Source organism: Oxyura jamaicensis, chromosome 2, assembly GCF_011077185.1.
Source record: "Oxyura jamaicensis isolate SHBP4307 breed ruddy duck chromosome 2, BPBGC_Ojam_1.0, whole genome shotgun sequence".
Lineage (NCBI taxonomy): Eukaryota > Metazoa > Chordata > Aves > Anseriformes > Anatidae > Oxyura > Oxyura jamaicensis.
The window spans coordinates 118,465,796-118,488,477 of NC_048894.1; the positions used below are offsets into that span (position 1 = coordinate 118,465,796).

The 22,682-nt window shown below is 37.4% G+C and overlaps 1 protein-coding gene across 1 annotated transcript in view; it reads left to right on the plus strand.

Moving 5' to 3' along the window:
- Positions 1-22,682, plus strand: part of XKR4 (XK related 4) — a 224,548-nt gene that overhangs the window by 181,445 nt on the left and 20,421 nt on the right. The gene's annotated exons all lie outside the window — the stretch shown is intronic.

Consider the following 22,682-nt stretch of genomic DNA (forward strand, 5'->3'; position numbering starts at 1 on the left):
CAGAAGTCCTGATTTGTCTGAAAAAACATGTGCTCCACACCGTAGTTGTGGCAAGACTAAGGCAGAGCAAGGTTAATCAGCATTTAAATCTGGAATCTTGTGAATCTCCATTCCAGTGGAGACAATTTGAAAGCATTTTTGCATTGTGAAGGGACTAATTTAACAAAAGGATTCTGTTAACATATTGATTTCAGACTCAGTCAGTGAAGATGTGCATGTAAAAATGCATATCTTCACTATTGTTTGAATGCACAACAATCACTATTGTTTCTGAAAATAGTACAAGAAGTTAAGGGCGTACAATGCCTGTCAGATCTCAAGGAGTTGTAACCCATTGCCAGTTCAGGCATACATAAAATTTTTTGTAGCACTTGACTTGAGATGACTAAACTAAAAGATTTCCTGTCATGTTTGATGAACGGGAAGCAAAAATCATTTGTCCTTTAAGATGTCCTAGGAGGCACTGAAGAAATTTCAGAGACTGTCCAACATGGCTTTGATGAGAAAGTAATTAAAGTCACTGACTGAGCTGTCCACATGTTTGAGTCAGATAACAATGTAATTGACTGTAATGGTTCCCTTGCTGAAGGACAGTAATCAGAAGATAAATGTGACTGAAACCAAATTTGCTGAGGGAAATTTTATTGACATTTCTAGCTAGTAGTAATAAGTCAAAAATTAGTTTTAGTGTATGCAAGAGTTAAGTAGGCTATGCTATGCTGATTTTGAAGAGGAAAAAAAAAAAGTAAAGGGAATATAATTCAGTGACTATTTTCTTTGTTTGTTTTAATAGCCTACAATTCATAGTTTACAGTTACTATTATTGTCTCTTTTGTATTGTAGAGGTTATCACTCACGCACCTCAGCTGCTCTACCAACAGCAACTGACTTTGCAAATAGTGCTGATGGACCCAGCCTACAACACACCCTCATCACACCACACAGCAGCTTTAAGAACTCATCTATTCCCTCCCCAAGATGGTTAGAAACTAATTTTAACTACAGATAATTTTGTAATTTGCAGGCAAAGAAGTCAGTTTGACATATTTCTCTTAGCCTGATTGAATTAATTTTCAATGCTTTGGCAGTTTTTCTCCTTGCTGCTGTTAAAAGAATTGTAGATAATGACACCACTCACAGCTGATCTCAATCCTTCCTCAAAAGGAAGAAAATAGCAACCTCTACAAAAAACACAACTTTATATATATATTTTTTTATCTTCATACAGTTTGAATTGCTTCTTTTCTCCACCCACCCACCAACCCCCAACCCCCTACACAGCTTCTTGTCAATTCAAGGTCACATGGCTATTTTGGAACATAAAGTAACTAAGTATAAATATTCTGATTTTTTAACTGTATGTGTTTTTCTGGGTATGCTTAGAATCAACTAACATTTTCCATTTCTTATGTCAACTTTTTACAAGATGCGATGCAAATCAGCTGGGAGAAACAGATAGTTTTATCCCTGAAACTCAATGTGTGTTGGAGTGCATTGGTCATAGTTCTCTGCCACTCAGTGCCAGTCAGCCTTGGGGAAGTTTCAGCTCCTTAGTCAGAGGGGCACCAAGGGACCTTTCTATGAACCAGAATTCAGCCCTAAATTTCAGCTGCACAGTTCTCATAGTTGCTGAAGACACTAGTGTCACTTTTAGGAGTATCCTGAATTTGTATTACTGACAGCAAAAGCACTACCTTTAAGTAGTACATAAAATATACTGGATTTGAAAGTAACAAACTCCACACCTCACTTTTCTTCCAATATTGTTCTTCCAGAAACTTTTCAGCACAGAATCTTACATAAAGGTCATGCCCGAGGGCTGGAGCCCCTCTCCTATGAAGACTGAGGGAGTTGGGGTTGTTCAGTCTGGAGAAGAGAAGGCTCCGGGGAGACCTTGTAGCGGCCTTCCAGTACCTAAAGGGGGCCTACGGGAAAGCTGGTGAAGGACTCTCCTGGAGTCTCTCAGGGAGTGTAGGGATAAGGCAGGAGGACAAATAGCTAAAAGAGGGGAGATTTAGATTAGATACAAGGAAGAAAATATTTTTTATGAGGATGGTGAGGCACTGAAGCAGGCTGCCCAGAGAGGTTGTGGATGTCCCCTCCCTGAGCAACATGATCTAGTGGGTGGTGTCCCTGCCCATGGCAGGGGGGTTGGAACTAAGTGATCTTTAAGGTCCCTTCCAACCTGAACCATTCTATGGTTCTATGCTTAAGGCATCATTTTTAAAGGAACCCACAGCCAGCCTTCAATTTACACATAAACTAATCATGCACACACTTAAGCAGTAGAAATGCACTCAAAACTTTTTATATCTCTTAAATGAGGATGACAAATTCTGGGCTCATAAATCATTCTTATTATTCAAATTCATCCGATAATAACAAGATAAGTTTTAAAGCAACATTTGTTCCTATTCCCTCCTGAAGCTGGTCACTCATACTTGTCCTGGTTGCAGCTGCTTATGGCATTAACTTCTAAACTGGATCACTTAAGTGATAAAAAATTTTACACTCCTGTATTTCTCAAAGGCTTTCATAATAATGTAGAGGCTTCTGTAGATAAAATGAAGTTTAAGGAAGGGGATAAGAATTTTTCAAGCTAGTCTTGATTAAAAGGAAAAAGGATGTAGGACCGGACCTTCATCCTTTTAAATCACAGGCTTGGAAAATATAAACTGAATACAGGAAAAAAAAAAAAAAAAAAAAGAGTGATGTTAATGGTCAATTCTTTGTAGATGACTGATGTATTGATCGATCCTTCAAATCTAAACTTCAGCTTAAGACTCTAGTTCATCAAAGTCCTGGTACAGCTTTAGGCATTTGAATGCTTTTACCAAAGCTCACTATGAATAATATTCACCTCAAATATAAATGTTTCACTAAAGTCAGGTTCATTTTTTTTAACCTTTGAAGTTAAGCATTCTCTTAAGTCTAGGCCATCTTCATTGTTATGAATCTCCTGCTAAATATATATATAGAGAGAGATGATAAATGTCTTTAAACACATTTTATGGAAGGAAAAATCTCATTATTTTTTTTTTCTTGTACTAATGGCTTTAATCATGATAGTTGTTCAGAAGCTTTAGCCCTGCCAAAACATAACATGTACCTCTTTCAGATAGCAGTGGCCTCTGATCACTGAAATGAAATGGCTGAAGCCCCAGAAGATGCTTCACACTGAGATCCAGTGATATCAATACATTAATTCTTTTGAAAACATTTTTCTATTTAGCATTGGCTCTAAGTATGAAAGTAATTTTTACCTGAAATTCAGTTCTGGGTCACAAGGCACTTACACAAATTTCTTGGCAGACTTTTCCTACTTTTCCATTGTGCTAATGATAGGTCTGTCTGGGCTCCATAGACCATGCTGAAATGAACCCTATGCACAAACAAAATGTATTAGTTTTCAGCCAGATTGTCTTGACAAACCACTAATTGCAAAGCTGTGCAAGTGCTGGTGCTGGCACGAGGGATGCGCGGGAGTGAACAGAATGGAGTAGGAGTCTGGGAGCCCTGCAGGGAAAAGGAGAAGTGGGCTGGGAGACCTCAGTCCTGTTTTTCTGAAGGAGAAACTCCCACTATCCACCCAAAAAACCTCGCTTAATCAGAAAGCTGTTGATTAAATTGGAGGTTCACTCAGAGAAGGTCAAATACAGAAGTACAGTGAGGATATCTGAAAGTATCTGAAGGAGTGAATCCAAATATTTGTGTCTTAGAAATGGTTTGGCCAATTTTACAATCATGAAAAACAGAAAGAAGGCATTCAGTCTTCAGCAACAGCTCTTTACAAGGTCAGACAAAGAACTTGTTTTATGATTCTGATATATAAACAGAGTAAAGGAGCTGCTGAAATGAAATCAAATCATTGCTTGTATTATTATTTTCCTACTCTTCTCACAGAAGAAAAAAAAACGGTTTCTAATGCAAAATTCATATACATATTTTACAGTGTGGGGTATTCATTAATAAAAAGCAAGTTTTTACTGGCAAAGACTGTCAGAAATAAAGCTAAAACTATATATTTTGATGCTTCAAGGCGAAATATTGATCTGGTCTATACAGGACTATGTCTTTATTTTAAGCATAATGGTTAATGATTTAATTTTACTGGTCTTAAATGTTTAAAGTCTGAATCCAAATGTTTTACTGTGCTCCACTTTTACTTTATTCCCATTTTGAGTGAACAGCTCAGGAAGAAAATAGTTCAAAGATTTTAGCATAACAGCTCAGAAATGTTTAATTTTCAGTGTGGTCTCATAACTGAGTCACTGAAAGACCTTGTGCTATTTTTCTAACTTTCTCCCTACCTTGTTTGTTCCTCAGATAAAATTAAGACTTTAAATTTCCGTTACAAAACCTGCATAGTGCCCTCATATCAGTAGTGACAAAGCAGCTAAACACATTTTGCAGAGGCTCTGCAAGGGCTACTTACTTTGTACAGCACCTCAAAGATTAAAATGATTTGTTACATTGCAAGGCAGAGTGTAGGCAACTTACTCTAGAAGGTCAGATCAGCAAAACACAAAGAAATAAAAACTACAAATCAACTGCATTGCACTCAGTGCTTGGTGAACTCCCAGTGCTTGCTGTCCTGACTGCCGGGACCCATCTCAGCTTCACCTGGCCGCAAATAACAGCTTCTTCAAAGCCCCTAAGCCCAGGAGGTTTAGCAACTCAGCACCTAAGCCCAGAAGGTTCTGAAACTCTTTTGAAGCCCTTTCCTCAGCATTTGTTACTGGGCCAGCCAGGGTGCAGGCTGTTGGGGACCCCTCCTTAAGCATCTACCTAACCCCATTTTGTACCTCACCCGAACCGAGAATAAAGCACCCACATCAGCACTGGGAATTTCACTGCAACATGCAGCATTGTTGGTGACTGTGGGTGAAGTTTTCAACATAGTACAGAAAACTGTGTTTTCTAATCAGTTTCTAATAGGCCTACTTTCCTTCTTTGAGAGGGTGGTGCCCTCCCTAGCTGTGATGGTTTTACTCGAGTGGGCAGCCGAGCTCCACCACAACCGCTCTCTCACTCCTCCCCTCCTCAAAGAGGAAGGGGGAGAAAAGACAACACAAAGAGCTCGAGGTTTGAGATGAGAATGATTTAATTAAAGGAAAGGGGAATGGGGAGAAAGAGAAACAAAAGAAACAACAAGGCCACGTGGAAGCACAGAGAGAAAGAAAAAAAAGTTATTCTCTACTTCCCATCAACGAGCGATGTTTGGCCACGTCCCGGGAAGCAGGGCCTCAAAATGCGTACCGGTTGTTCAGGAGAGACCCTCCCCCACGAGAGCCCCCCTTTTATTGCTGAGTGTGACATCAGGTGTTATGGAATATCCCTTTGGTTGGTTTAGGTCAGCTGCCCTGGTGATGTCCCCTCCCCATCAATTGCCCACCCCCAGCCTGCTGGCTCTTGGGGGCCTGGAAGGAGTTCTGATGTTGTGCCAGCACTATGCAGCAATAGACACAACACTGGAGTGATACCAGTGCTGTTCCAGCTATGAGTGCAGAGCACAGCACTGTGTGGGCTGCTGCAGGGAAAGGTGACTCCATCCCAGACAGACCCAACACACTAGCGTAACCACTTATTGTCTTAGAAAGATCTCCACAACAGCCCCCAGTGTGTTAGGCAATAGCAAGAGCTTTTCAGTCTCTTTCTTTTATCTGCCAGCTGAGGTAGTGGCCAATTGAAATGATTGCTCAGCAGTTTCTTCAAATTGAAATATTATTTACAGTTTCAGGTACAGAGAAAACAAATGGGACATAGACCCTGCTTAAGTTCTGAGCCTTATAAGGTTCTTCATCCAGGCAAGACACCTGCTTCATTCTCTCTCCCAGAGAATGCGCTGCTGCTGTTGTTGCAGCACCTCCCCACCCCAGCTTTTTAAGAGCTTCTCTAGCTGTTTAAGACTTCAAAGCTCTGGCACAAGTCATGTGTCCCCCAGACACCTGTGCTCATAATCCATGATTATATCTTCACTTGCTTCATTTTAGGAAAAAACTCTTTCTGTATTTGCTTTTCACCTGCAGTAACTATGCATAGTTTCTTACTGTTACATCTTTTTTACATCCAGGGAAGATAATTTCAGCTAAATGAAGTGAATAACCCATTTTCATCCACCAAGAAGTCTGAAACCCAGGGTCCCTAATTCCTGGGTCAAAGGTGTCTATAGTACATCTCAGGTACTATCTGCTTTCACTCAGATACCATTAGATGAGATCCTAGTGAGATGCAGGAAAAAAATTGAAGTGGTTCAGAGCTGCACTACCTTGTTAAGTAGTCATGATCCCAAAGATAGGTGACAGGAAACTTGGAAGAAATAAAGAATTAAAGTATTGAAAGATGCCTAAACACTTTGGGCCACACAGGCCACTGCAAGCACCTCAGACCCAGATTTACTGTCACTGAAACACAATCTTACATAGCTCTACTGGCATCCCCAGAGCTACAGCTCAGGAGCTGCTTTATTTAAAGGTGTCTTCAGAGAAAACCTGTACTAATGATGCTGGTCTGTGTACGCAAATTGTAGTTGTAAGGGTAAAATTATCAGCAGTCATTCTCTCTGTTTCTTCATGGCTGCCTAATGTATTTCTAATTAGGAAAATAGTTGATGGATATATGGGCTATGCTTTGTGTGTGTGTTTTTTTTTTCTGTTTTTGTTTTGTTTTGTTTGTTAGTTTGTTTGCTTGTCCTTAGATAGGTCAGTCACTCTCCTTTAATTTTACCAACAATGAAAATCCATGTTCACTCATTTTAAAATTCAGATCTGAAGTTTCTCTTTCTGTGCACACTTCTTTTTCATCCTATGTTAAATGTCAGCATGTTACCATTTTTGGAGATCCTTAAATTTTCTTTGAAATGTTTCTGTACCCTCGAATATTTGGGAGCATTAATAAACTCCTTGTTCATTCTTAAACATGGCATTTGTAAGAGGAGTGCAAGGCAGGAAAAGAAAGGCAAGATCTCCTCAATATCAGGAAGATACCATTGGCTTTTCTAATGTATCCTGATAAAAGTAATCGCAAAATAAGAATATCACATTGGACAGTACCCGAGCAAGTATCAGGAAATCAACATTTCAAGTGTATTTAGATGTGTAGATGACTGTAACCCTAAAACAAATGTAAATTAGATAGCCTTAGATGAGTAACTTGTTGGTATAAATAATCCCTCACCACAGCTTTTATCAGAAACTCCTAGTATGTGTGGTGACCCTTATGTGACTGCAAACTGCTGAGTCTGTTTGTAAAAAGCCTGGTTAGTCACAGAATTATCAGCACTATCAAAGAAGCTCTTAGAAATGAGTCTGACATTTCTTTAAAAATGCATTAGAGTGATTGAACAATACCTTTGAATGATGTAAGTTTTATTTAGCAATTTCAAGAATTCCACCTGGTTGTATAATTCTTCTCAACAGATGCAATGGCAGCAATTAATCAATTCATGAGCCATTTATCTGATATACACTCAACAAATGCATTTGAACTGCCTCATATCCATACTCCATGCACACATTTAACTGTGTTTGCATCGCTAGGATCTAGAAGAAAATCACTAGGAGAAAATCCAGACAAATTCTCATATGGCCTTTCCAGAACCAAGAAAAAAACTTTCCTATGAAATGGCATCACTAACCCGCAGGTGGCAATGTGCAGAGGAATAGGAAGAACCACTCAGTGCACAAATACAAGCATGGTTAAAGGGGCTGATGTTCACAGCCTTTGGACTGAGCTCAGATACCCCTTTGTACCAATATAATATCTGGAATGACTTTGATTTAAGGGTTTGGTAGTAAAGGAGCTTTCTAATGTTGAGTAATGGCTTAAAGGCTTACTTCAGCCTTTCACTGCATCACCCTAATGTCATTTCTGTAGTGGCCTACAGAAAACCAGACAATAGTGTGGACAAGGAAAAGAAAAAGAAGGACAAGGAAAAGAACATTGTGCATTTTTTTTTTTTTTCCTTTTTTTAGTTTATTTCTTGTTAGGGGAAAATGATCAATTGCCATATTGCTAACCTGGTATTTATCAAGTTTCTGAGCCAATATCATGCTGTGTGGCCACTGTATCCCTAACTACTTTCATAATCGGTTGTAGTTGTAGCTGGGCTTTCCAGAGGAGCCTGCAGACATTTGTTTGAAGTTACACTGAATAATATTATAACTGCATAATGTGAACGGAGTCTTTTAATATATATGGAGAAATATCATGCTTACATTTCAAATATTTTTTCTAGTAAGCTTTCATGAATTAAGAAAAGACCTTTTGAAGTCTCTTTATAGTCTCATATTTCAGCTTAATTGAAATACTTGGATAAAAGTGAGAACAAAACTTTAGCATTGAGGCATTCAAGCAGAATATCTTACTTTTCTCAGAACCTTTGAACTGCTTCTAGGGATGACCTAGTTTGGCCTTCCATAGCTTATAAAATCCTCAGAGGCAAGTAAGAGAAAGATTTAATTACTGAGTAGCCAGTGAATTAATCATTTCCAAGAAAATTTCTTTATAGTTATGATGTCAGCTTACACTGGCAAATATAAGTAATATTATTAATACTTATATTTCCTATTTAAAAGGAAAATATAAGTATTCCTACATGAGAACCAACAGCCCTGAAATCCTCTGCAATAGAAACATGTGTCTAGGGTATCAACTGGTTTTACCTAAGACTTGGATCAATAACGTGTTATACAACCTATTAGGGAGTACATTGCAGCTCTCTTCTTGCACCTCTGCTATCTAGCAAATCTGCATTTTTTAGCTCAGGTTTTAGTGTGTAGAATTTTTCTTAGCTATAGAAGTCCCCATTTTATTCCTTCAAGTTTTAGCCAGTACGGCTATCCTTACGTGGTAGTATCAAAAGACTTCAGCTACATAGCACTTCACTGATAAATAATACATAAAACACTCCCATTGTAAAATGCACAGCTTACTCCTACTTGGGAAGATATACCAACATAAAAATTTGAGCAGGATCCATGCACAAAGCTATCAGAAAACCCTTAGGTGAATTCTTTCTAATTTTGCTTGCCAAAAAATAGAAAATGAGTTTTCAGACTCTAGGGCCTCTCAGTGAATACACCTTATGACTGATATGCCTACCACCTAATAAAAAGGAGATGTTAGTTTAAGTATATTTTTTCTAGTTTCTGATGGCAGTCTGATGGCCAGAATCTACATCAAACAGAGCTTTGTCCCTTGAGCTGTGCCTGTGTAAACCTTACTGTTTAATTAAGCAACTGTACCAGGTTCATCCATATCATATAAATTATATATTGCTTCTTTTCAGTATGTACTTACCTAGTAACCAGAGAACACTTGAGGGTTTGTGAACAAAATATAAAAATAAAAAATCAAAAAAAAAAAAAAAAAACTGGAATTACAAATTCAACAGCTGTTCATGAGAAGTCTTAAAGTTATCACGTTTGTTACTCTTTTTATTTAACTCTTCTTATATAATGAGCAATTTGGCTGCTACCATTTGCCAGGACTACGAGACTGTATTAATCCAGAACAGAGAACAATAATACAAGCTGCCACTTTGATACTTTTCTTCACTAATGTAGCTTTGATGCTTTTAGACAGGATGAATATCTTCAAATTCCATTTAGTACTCTTCATGAATGATGTTTACAATCAAGGTACAGTATAATGCTTCTGCTACCAAGCCATATATAGCATTCTTGGCACCAGAGGCAGAGTTTCCTCTGAGACAATCTTTTTCTTTTTGTAATTTAGTTAATTCAGGAAATCCCAAATTCACTGGCCATGAAACAGTGCTGTAAGGTTTATCTGTTTATCAAAGTCATATGCTTGACAAATGACTACAATGGTGAATGGGAACATTTTTTTCCATACTGCTTTGGCTTCAGTATTAGACAGTATGATGTTATCTTGAGATTCCATACAATTAGTCATTGTCTTTTATTCTTCCTTGTAGACTTGCAGACGAATAGGCAGAGGAAATATCGTGCATTGGTCGCTCACAACATCAGGAATTGTTTCTTTTGCTGCTCACAAACTCTGATTTAGAAGACTGCTCCAAGTGGTCATTAGTGGGATTTTCTTCATTTATTTATTTTGTAGGTTACGTACCTCAGTTCTCTACTTTCCTGAGAATAGCACTGGAAAGCACTCCAGACACTGAGTCACCTTTTCAGAATCCTCATGCATGTTCTAGAACCTCTTTGAACTGCCAGACTGTGAAGGCCACATACTTAGGGTAGCTGGACAGTGGAGTGCTTCTCCTGAAAAGGAACAGATTAAGCTGTTCGTCTTCTCATAAAAACTCTTGACATTCCATTGTGAAAGTCTTGACTCTAAATTGCCAAGGTAACTCTAGCTTTTAGTTTTCATTGGATTCTCAGATTGGAATCTGAATATGGAAGAGAAGTTTCATGACCTGTTCACCTCTTCCTGGTAGCAGAAGGACCAAGTTACCAACACTATGGTTCTTATATTATTCTGTTTTTGTTCTCTTGCAGGAGTTAATGCTTACCTGTGGGCAACTGCTCTCCTGTCAAAAGGTCTATTTAGGGTGGATTACAACTAGATGTAATCTACTCGCAGCTGTATGATGTTTTGTAAGAGGGATGTAGGAATTAATCCAGATTGAATGGTGATAAATGATAAATGATAAATGGCTGACAGAGATGGCAAGGGGCCATATCGATATTAACAAACCAGGCTGACATGATTTGTACCACAGGTGAATATACTGACCTCCTTCTGCTCTAGCTACCTATAAACAAAATCAATTTCCTTTGCTTTCAGGTGGCCACAAAAGCACAATCTCTTGCTGTCATTGCAGAGTTCAGTCTCACCTTCTTGCACACCACATAACAGACACAAATACCAAAAGAATTTGGGAAATAAGACTTTACCATGTTCTCTCTTCTAAGTAATATGCCAGAACAACAGTCGTTATCACTTCTAAGCTGAGTAATTTAGTGCTTAGATGTCTAAACAACATATTTCTTGCTCTTGCATTTGGTATTGCTGAAGCACTGCACTGCTATTGCTACTGCTATATGAGTAGGTGTAGTTGGCCAAATAAACTTCATGATTAACTTCTGAGCTCTAGATTATTGTATCTTAATGGATCATCTCCTGCATGATCCATTAAGGTCTGTATTTTTCTTCTTCCAAACTCTCTGGAAAGTTCATCTTTAGTATAAGATATTTATAGAGGGAACTAGGTGTAGTGTTGCATCAAAGATTTTCTTTAATTACTCATTTGTCAGAGCATTTGTTGTTGGGGTGGGATTAGATTGATTGTGAAATTAAACGATGCGAAAATGCCCAGAGCATAAAACAGAAGATTATTTGTGCTATGGATCTAAATAATGCAATATGTAATAGTTCTTCATAATAAAGCAATAAATCCTACATATGTTTTTGATATAAGTAAGACCTAACATCTGACTGAAAGATATGTGTATGACCCATGGATTAGACTTGGCCAGGCCATCAACTATTGGCAAATGAGGAATCAGATAAAAGACAATCCTTCTACAAGATACCTTCCACAAAAATACATTGGAACGTGTCAGGATTTGTTTAACAAAGAATTTAAATCTGCCTTTGTACAAAAGCCCCAAGCACCCCACTTCGTCACCATAAAGAAATAGAAAACTACATCATATAGTACATCATTTAGGCAATGCAAGTAGATCAGAAACATGCCATTTCCTCAGCTGAATAATTTTATTTCATTAAAAGAATAAAGTTGAAGTGCTGAACAAGTAATTACCATAACTAAGGTAAGCATTTTATTCTATTCAAATAGCAAACCATTGAGATTCTTTGCAAATCAATTTAATCACATAGATTCTTCCAAGGTTTTTATTTATTTTTTGTTGTTGTTGTTGTTGTTGATTTTTATTTTTCTTTCTTAGTTATAGACAATGCTTACTGAGATTAAGATTTTTCAGTGTTCATTATTAGGTGCTATAATGGTACAATGTACTGAATATACTGTATATAAACTCCTTATTTATTTTCAATAACTAATACACGGTATAATATGTGGCTGTGTGTGTTGGTCTTATTGAAGGATTTCACTTGTGTTGAAATTCTGCAAAACAATACAGGAAAGGCACCAGCTGGCAGTCATTGCCAAGAATTTCAGTTCCTATGACGTTTATATATATATAAATATATATATACATATATACATATAGATATACATATAGATATATAAATAGCCCCTCTGCAAAGCAGTGATAGAATTTCTAATACAACCCACAGAAATATGTTCGTGGAACTGTTACAATAAAATAAAAATTGGTTGCTTGGGCCATAATGTTAAAGTACATGTCCCCAATATGGTCCAAACCATTTGGAACTGCTGGTTCAAAATATATTACCATAACAGCTGTAGGGCACACAGTTAAAAAAATTGCCTAATTGCCAAAAATGTTTCTAGGACAATTGTCTAAGTAGGCAGCATTTAGGGATTTTGAGGACAGCAGGTCCTGTACACATTCTGTTGACTTCACCATGTTCTTCAGACAATTCAACATAATAATTCCTCTTACAAGCAGACTTCAGTTCTCCATTGTTATTTACTGGAGGGAGCAAGGAAAGACAACTTAGTAATAAAAGAAATTATTGTAAGTAGGTTTAATAGCTTCATTTTGCCTTCTGTGCAAGCCTTTTGCAAAGGTACATGTTTAAATTGCACAATTCTTTTTAACTGTTCTCTTAACTACTTTGATTCTTCATATAAGTGATATCAGCAGTCCTGATGCTTCAAACTTCATTGGTTTGTAAACAGAGGTACTGAACAATACTGAGCAACTGATATTGGTTTTCATTTTCTCATATTATTACTTATGTCTATAAGAAATATATGAGTGTCTACTGATTTAGAGACCTGATTCTCTTCCAGTATCCTAAGCTTAGTTATGTCTAAAATTTCTAATCCTGATAACTATGAGGAGAATTTAAACAGGTCTAGATCAAAAAAGTGATGTGTCTGTGTTTGCTTAAAGACTGAATAAACAGTGCTGATCACTGTGAAATGTCTCCTTTGTGCCAATATGTTGTCAGGTATTTAGTGACAGCTGTTGAACCGTGATCAGTGTTAAGTATTTCCCTGCTGATTCCAGTCCAGTGTATAAAAATCAAGATTACTAAATACATTTAAAAATAATAATAATAAAAAAATATAGAAAAGTATTATACTGTAGACATGCAGACATTTTGGTTTGGTCCCATCCTTAAAAAGTTCACTGGGCAGCTGTATCATTTTCTTTCTTATCTTTCTGACTAGAACAACCTACTACACAGCAGGAAAATCCATGCACTGGCATCTGTCAGCCCTCCACCAGGGAATAGTCAACCCTACAGTGCCTGATTTTGCTCTGCAATATCTTCTTCATCCTAGTGGGGGCTCCTCTTTTCTCCTATCAAGGGCAAAAATAGATACTATATTAAGCTGAAGATATTTCAATCATGTTTTCAGCCTTTTCTGAAAACTGAAAATTTAAATTATTTATATCAAATATGAGCTTGCGAGTGCAAACAGGAGTGACTAGGGCATTGTGGTTTCTTTCAATACAAGGACAGATGGCTAAGAAGGGAAGTTAGCAGGTAGTTCATAATGAACAGACGTGGCTTTTCATAGAGTGTGTGTTTAAGGTGCTGAGCTTCTTGCTGGAGGACATTCTGGGTGATAAAAGTTATGCAAGTCCAAAGGGAAGTTGGGTGCAGTCATGGAACAGAAGAGACTTGGCTGCTAATGTTGCTCAAGTATAAATCCATGTTTGAGGAAAGAAGAGAGCATGGCTGTCCTGTTCGTGTACTTTTCGCTAGGTGACTGATCTGGTTCACTGCCAGAGTGATAAGGCTCCATGCAACTTTGCCTGAGCCAGTGTGGCAACTCCTATGTTCCTAATCTTTTCTTGATTGTATTTATGTATGAGGGCAATTTTGCTTTTGCTTTGCTATTATTAAATATAATGAGTCATCACCGCTGTTCTTTGCAGACAATCAGGTATTTTTAAAAAACTGACAAAGTGGAAAATTATCATAAGATTTGTCTGTTGAATTAGCTGCCTAAATATTGTAGGTTTCTAATACTTAGATTAACCAAATAAGCAAACATCCACTGCTGTAGGTATTCAGTGCTTATTGCCTCTAAACAGCAAGGGCTGCGTTTCCATCACCCTAATTCTCCTACCAAGAGGATGGTGTGGACTCCTGTGGAAACTACAGCAGCCTGCTGAAAATTATCCTGATCAGCCTTCTCAGGACCATTATTTCTGGGGATGCCCTCTCCACCATGGAGTCAGTCACACTCACATGAAATAGCCAGTATAGTCTGCCAGAGGAGCTGGTGGGGAGCATGAACACAGGGAAATGATGGTGCAGAGCTCACAGCCTTGGTCACATCCTGCAATATAGGAGCATGCACCATACTCAGTTGTCTAAGAAGAAGGCACTAAAGACGTACCAGCTTCACTGGTAGAACTTCATCCACCTGAATGCAATGTTTTGGCCAGCATGAGGAATAATGTCTTTCATTTGTGGTTAATATCCCTTTTAGTAACCATTAAGACAATATTTTCTTTCAAGGCTTCTTTTTACAAGACTTTTATATTTTTAGACTGTTTACAAAATTTTAATAATCAGATAATATTACTGTTACATTTAAATAACAAGCAAGCTGAAAAATCGATCTGCAGAGAGTTAACATGCAATGGACAGTTTGTTTGCCTCTCTGAATTGTAAGTTTGTAACCATCAGAACACATTTCTGTGAAAAAGAATATTGCATATCCTCAAGCATACTAAATGTCATTAAGGAGAGCATCCAGTATCCTTACAGTGACCCTGAGTAGTGCTGCTACTGTGAGAACAGGACAATGCTATCTACCATGAAAAAGGATATGTAAACACTGAGCACCAGCTTTTCCTCTTCCATTCATTGAAGATTAACAAAGCTATGTATTTTTGCCTTGGACTACATGTGACTGGTGGTACCAATTATAACGTATTGGCAGCTTGTTTTGTTTCATTCATTTTATTCTTATCTCTATGTCTTCATGGAACACATATTCTGAAAGCCCAGAACACTGCATGCATTTGAAGATTTATTGATGGGTTTAAGGGAAAAACTATGATGCTTTCTGTAAAATACTTATAAGCTTGGAACTATCTGTTCTTCTTAGTAAGAGAAAGTAGAGCCTTTTAGTAGAGGAAGGGAAATGGATTAATCCTGCAGTTTTTCCAAAGGTTATTCTGTTGGTTTGGAAAACTGTAGTTTCATAGAAATTTAGGTCCAACTGCCTGTATCAGCATCATTAAATTTTACCTAGACATCTTATGCTAAGCTGAAAGACTTGAGTCCGATTGCATTTCATTTCTAAAAACATATATTCTGTTATATATTCATATATTCATTTCTAAAAACATACATTAAGAAAATGGGATAAACTGAAGGTTCACCATTGCATTCAGTATCAGCGAAACTACTTAAATAAGCTCCATTTCTTAAGAGTCTGCCTATTTCTCAGTATTTAATTTAGAAAATAAGAGCAGAGACATAATAATACTTTACAGGGGTGTTTGAGGCTTAACCGTAAATATTGAGGAGATTTTCATTGAGAGGGTTGTTTGATAGTGTGGGTTTTATTATCTGGAAGAGGAGTGCAACACAAGATGGATTTACTGACACTTCATATTTGCTTAGACAATTCTCTCAGGACGGATGACTGAGACTTGTTTAATTTAAATCTGCACTATATTAGACCTTGAAAATCTTTTGGAGAATTTTTGTATACTTGTTTAGGGTGACTGTGCTGGATGCCTTAGATTTTTAACTAATACTGTATTTTAAATATATTTATGACAAATGTAATTACATATGATCAGACATTAATCATTGATTACTTAGAATAAATATTCATGATCTGAGGCATAAAACTCACTAAGGATAAGTCAGTTGTTAGCCTATTCCATGTCTCAACATCCCTCTCACTGACCTTCCTACAATACCCAGCAGATTTTCCATCCTAGCACTTAAAGTTGTAAATGTTCATCCAAATAAACAGCTGTCTCCTTTCCTGACATACCCACAGCTCTTCCTCACTGGCATTGCCTGATTGTCTGCAGCCAGTTGGCATCCACAGGGTGTCAGAGTACAGCATGGCTGAGGAGGGTTAACCTTTCAGAACTGTTTACCTCCATATGTGACCAGTTTTTGCAGCACTGCAGTATTGTGGAACAACCTCTAAATATAGCCTTCAGATGTGTTTTTAGGAACACTGATTTATAAATAAATATAGTTGACAGTCTGCTGATCAGAAGGCTATATTTACCACAGAGAAGTTGACGTAGTGTCATGTAGGGTTTGACAATTAACCTTGAAAATTCCTGAAGTATGTTCTGTATTTTTTGATATTTTTTTTTTCTGAGTAAAAAAAAAAAATGAAAGAAAGAGAGAGAGAGATAAGTTTATGGCACAATGTTCCTTTGGATTGCAGAAAATAATCACAAACAGTAAGTGAGCAATGGTAATGTGAAGCAGTTTACACATTGCTTCTTCTGTTCCTCTGTACTCAGTTAATTTAGAAAAAAAAATGGCTGTGTCTACTTGTTTTTTCTATACCCTTCACCTGTGCCAGTAATTTACCTGGTCAGATGAGGGATCATACTTTTATTTGGGCAAAATAACCCTGGGAAGATATGCCAGAATAAGACTTACACTGTACTTTGAATACATGACAAATGAGCCCCTCCTTGCATTGGCCTGGATGTCCTTGTAGGTAATGTTACCCAATGGGTGGTTAGCATGCAGCACTAGCACACCTGATGGCAAGTAGAGCAAATTCTTGTGTGAATGTGCTTAGGTGTTCAGCTGTTGGAAAGGGTCCTTACACTCATTCACACTGACTTTACAAGGTTTATTCCATAGACTTTTGTAAGGAATTAGCAATTTGTCAAAGGACTTTTACTACAGAATATAATGGACACTGAACTACAATGTGTTCTCCCTCAGAGAAGGTTGCACTAAGGGTACTTTTACCTCACCTTGAAATTTTCATTTTTTTTCTATTTTGTTTGAATAGGAGCTTCATCACTGAGGAAATGCAAGTTCTTGGGTCCATGACTGACCAAAAGCAGAAAAGAATATACAGGCATCTGAGGTAGATAGAACCCCTCTTCATCTTCCCTGGGGAAACAGCAGAGCAATGACAAACATTTAAAAGTCAGCAGAAGAAAATTATCATCAAAAATATAGTTCAAGTCTTGGGGAAAGTGTGTTTTTTCCCATAATAGTGCATATGCCTTCAGCCAGTTGCCAAGGCCAATGTGGTCTCAAGATGCCCTGTTTGGTCTTCCCAGTTCAAAGACTGTAGTTAGTCTCCTTTGCAGGAAATGCCTGAAGCAGTGAATCTGTTTTTGTCTCTGCACAATCCAGACACATCTGCATGTAACAAAATGCCCCTTCCTAATGTATTTTATGAAGTGGTATGAAGCAAGGACAGAAATCAATGTTGCATTAGGAAATCCTTGCTAGATGCTAGACTTAGATCAAAAAATATATTTTAAGACACAGTTATGAGGTTCACAGTAAAAACAATGAAATAATGAAAAGAACCTAAATCGTAGTTAAATCAGGAATTTAGAATATGCTAGTTAGTTAGACTTAAGATTCTAGAAAATATCAACCCTGATAGGGGCAACCATGAACCAACTTCTAATTAGCCCAAGAAATGTAAGGTAGCCTTTTCCACTTATTTTCTATCTGAAGGGCTTCACTGGTGCTTAATATTGGCAATGCAGATCTCTTGCATAAAATATAAAGAATTAGATAAAAAGAAAAAAGTGTTGTGAAATTGCTAATTTTTGACATCCTGAGCCTGACTGTGATCTTCCTAACTGTGTAATCCCTAGACACATTGCAAGGAGGAGGAAGAGTGAATGATGATGGTTAATGTTATACCCATAAATTCCAAAAAGCTTCCAAACTGGAATGGGCACCAACAATTCAATGTAAGGGTTTATTCTAAGTTGTAGTAGGGGGTCTAACAGCAAACTTAATGTCAAAGTTATTCTTCATGTGGAAATCTTGGTGCATAGGATTTCATCTGAAGTACTTTAATTTCCAAGTCCCACTGACATCAAGGGGTAAAGTACCTAAGTAGTTAAAGGTCCAGGGTTAAATTACTTTTGAAACCAGAGTCAAGACTTTCATGAATTTCAACTAAAATCTTTCTTCTGATGTGTTCTATGTGTTCTGTTTGCACCCTGTTTTACCATGGGTCACAATTCAACAAACAAAAGTAAACATTTTTACTCCTAAGGTGATGTATTGGCAAGAACAGTCAACACAGAAAAGAAAACTGCATTAAGAAACAGCTCATTATGTTCCTTTGCAGTACCTTTTCCTCTCCTGGTTCAAAGACTATGTGTGCTGAAAGCAGTTTTGGAAAGCCTTATTTTTTTCCTCATAGAAGGCATCACAGGTGTTTTCTAGTTGTTTATAACCCATTGAACGTTTGTTCACATTTTATTCTTCCCTCTCTCACCCTCTTCTCTCTCAGACATTTAGCTTAGGCAGTTTTCGGGGCTTTGATGCTTTGTATTTGAGGGAAGAGGTTTGAATTGCTTGTCAGGCTGACCTGTTTCCCAAACACATGCAATCACTCCCACCACCAAGCAGTTCTTAATTCACAGACGGTGACTGAAGGGGAGCTGTCTAATGATCCCCTGATGTTGTGGAAGGTGAGTAGCTGTTCCTCCCCTTGCAAAGAGCATGGCCAGGAGAAGAGCGACGTGGCTACAGTACTCCTGAGCTCATCAGCTGAATCAATAGTCCTTTAAAACTGTTGGCAGCAAAGGCAAATGACAGCCACCTTCAAGCTGCTTTAATTAGTACCAGGTTAACATATTGGCAAACTCCCTTGTCCCTCTCTCCAGCTGCCTTGTGGGCCAAGGACCTACATTTCATACAACAAATACATGTGATTATTAAAGCATTTGCCTTCAAAACTGCAAAGGGTGCTTTGATTAACTTCGTCCTAGGAAATCAAAAATGTGCAAATTAATCTTATTAACAATTTAAATAATTATTTGGTATTTTAGCCAAGTTATGTGGTGTTTGCCTTTTGGGATGTAAGGGCATCCCATGCTGTGCTGTGAATACCTTCTTCGTGCAGCCCACCTCAATTGGTATCCCATTCTTGCTCAGTTCTGTTATCATGTATGCCTTATAAAGTCATTCATTATACAAATTGGTTACTTCAATTTATTTTTCTGGATGTCATTTGCATCTCTAAAATGTAGTGTGGGGTATTAGCTTATTAGTCAGTTTTCTTTAGCTGTCACTCAAAGTGACTGCACGGCTTGATTCCCTGCTGGCTAAAAAAAAAAAAAAAAAAATTAACAGAGAAGCTGCCAGTCAACTTTACCAAACACTCCAACAATAGAGAAACTGCAAGCCTAGAATATTCTTCAGTTTCTGTAATTATACACGGTGCAGAGTAATACCTGTGTGATAGTCTGGCATTCATTATATGAGCTTAAGTGCTCACATTATAGAGTTCTATTTTGAGGACTTTATTACCATGCAGTAGTAATTCTCTTCAGGTTGGTGATACCTAATGTACATTAGCTTTTATAGAGTTAGGGAAATTTATTAATATTCTACTTAGAAATACACTAATAAAATTGCAGCTTGATTTCTATTCTAAAAATGTGAAAGAATTTTTTAAAGAAGAGTTGCAAATCTTTGCCCCCTTCATGTTCAGTATTTCAGAAAATATGGATTTGAGCCAAAACTTATTTAGCCAGCACTATTTAAACACCATAGATATTATATAGGCATGGATATTATATAACAAATACAAAAGTACCACATCTGACTATGGTGGAAAATGCCATTTATCAGAAATAATAAATTCAAATCACAAGTATACCTGAGAAGACATTTGCAAAAGGCCCATGAAGATTTACAAAACCAAATCCCACAAATGATCTATAGCATTTATGCTCATTAGTACTTGGTCCTGAAATCTCATTCAGATCAGGAAGACTATTGAAATCTTACACTTTTGTATAACTAACCTAAGAAGAATTCATTCACCTAACAGCTATTGCCAGTGAATTGACATGAAAACCATTAGAAGTTTGTTGGCAGAAATGTGAAGTTTTGACCAAATTTATCACCATTTTAGTAATCTTGTGAATGGCATCTAAGGTTGGAAAAGCTCCAGTCAAGTCTCTCTCATGCTCACCCAAAGGTGTGACAATGTTTGTGGTAGGCCTTCTCAGCATCTTCAGAAGATAGTGGTTAAACCCTGGCTCAAGTGAGTACAAGCACAGAACTCCAACTGCAGTAGTAAGCAGATAAACAGTTCATTTCCTGATATAGGGCATAGAAAGCTGATAATCTGATAAAACAGCTTTATTTATATAGCTCTTAAGAATAGCTAATTGTGATGTTTTGGAATTGTAACTGTTCTTGCCAGGAGGATTGGGCTTGTAAGAATGAAATCCCTGTCATTGCCCAGTACTGTTGAAGACTAATTTGAAAGCCTTTTCTCCTTATTGCTTTGACCTACTTTTGAAGCCCAATTTCCTTTGGTAGATTGATTGGTACTTAATTCGCAGGAACTTCCTAAATATGCAAGTTGTTTATCTTTTTGGTAGCCTAATTGCTCAGGAAACAGGCCTCTGAAGATCCAAATGCTGATAAGCTAGCTTTTGCAGTGTGGACACAGATTGTACTGCTGGTTCATGGACAAAGGTGCCCAAACCTTCTGATAAGCACTGTATCAATGAAGGCAGCTCATTTGTTGTTTGAAAGTCTGGCCAAGGAGTCTACTCCAAACTGGTACTGAGGTGTCCCTGAAGGCATTACCCTTGTGGTTAGAGTAATAGACTGCTTCAAAACTCCTGGGTTCTTCCTCTTGAAAAGCCCTTGTATGTTGATATTTCAGGCAAATCATTCAGTTCCTCTTTCCTTCGGTTCATCCATCAGGAAAATGGATGTCATACTGGTGTGCTTCACGAGCTATTTTGAGAATAATGTAATGTCTATAAAGAATACTAAAATATTTTGAGAAAAGGTGTTAGACCTGCAGAACATTGTTAAAATGTCCCATTCACAAGAATACACACATTCTGGGAGATAATATGTTGCTCAGCTAGAAGAGCTTACAGAAATACAATGGAGCTGTAAGGGGAAATTCTGTCGCCTTTTCAGCATAGATAGTAAATCTTGTACTGGGAACAGAAATAATGTGTTTTACTAACTGGATATTGGCACACAACTTCTGCATGAACGTCACTCAGATATCCTGTAAGCTACTGAGATATGTAGTTTATGAAGTCTTACAATTGCACTGAGAATAAGATATGTTGAGATCATTCCTATGACTTTACCTATTTTCATGCTAAATTTTTAATTTATAGATCTAGATACTCTGTGAATACTATAAATGATTTCAATGAAGACAAAAAATACAATCTGACAGCAAATAACTACAAATATATTCCTGCATTCTACAGAACTTTACCTTGATTACTTGACTATTGTATTCAGGTTTTTCTCATCTCATTATGAGAAAGAGAAGTAATAAAAATGAATAGAGGCACTGGGCAGAGGTTATTCTAATGACATAATTCAACAGGTAAAAGTATTAGTCAGAAGAGAAGAAAGTGAACTGAAACACACTAAGTAATGAGAGCTGCTTTGGAAAAAGTAAGAAGCAGTGAATACTACTTGGTAGTTACACAAGCAGACGTTTGTCTTCAGTAGGGCATTTCATATTAAAATTTAAGTTAATGAAACTAAAACACTTCTTTAAAATTCACAGGAATATTAGTTTCTTATGGAACTGCAGGAAGATTTAAAATTAAAAAAAAAAAAAAGTAGTTTAACAGGATTATGAAAGAGCTGGATGACTAAGGCTATTTGATAAGCTGATTTGGGAGGAATGCCTGACAAAAACAAACAAACAAACAAAAAAAAACTAATAAGTTCAACCTGTCTTTGTCTAGATACAGGGTGGAAACCACAGGAGTGGGCTGCTGGGACAGCCTTCTGCTGAGAGAATTGTGAATGAGATGATAACTGTCAAGGTTTTATGGTGGGCCATGGTGCATTCCTGAAACCAACAGCTAGCATCTCAAGGCCCTGGCCATCAACCACAGGCTTGGACACCTGATCCTAATTCTGGGACAGCCATAGAGAGACACCAAGTGAGATGGGCCTGGGGGTCTGGAGCACATCTAGAAATAACAAAATGAAGACTTTTTGGGGCATGAAGACATGGAGGAAAAGCTGCAGATCCAACATGAATAAAATGTTTAAGGAATAATAAGTGTTATTTTGTGGTAGGAAGAGGAGGCGTTGAGTATCTAAGAAAGCAAAAATTGGCTCACACTCCAGCACCTCTATAAACCTTAGTAATCAGAATCTGGTTAAAACTGAACATAAATAATAATAATTTAAGCACACTGTTATTGTAAGAGTGCTGCACTTATTCCTAAGATGTTATCCATATCTGTAATGTATTGTTCCAGCAACAGAAACAGAAATATGCTAAATTCAGTAGGGTATAGTCTGGCCATGAAGTGCTTAGAATTAAAATTAAATGGTACTATCTAAAACATATATAGCTGTAGTGGGTTTATGTGACAAGGTTTTGGTAGCAGGGGGCCATAGGG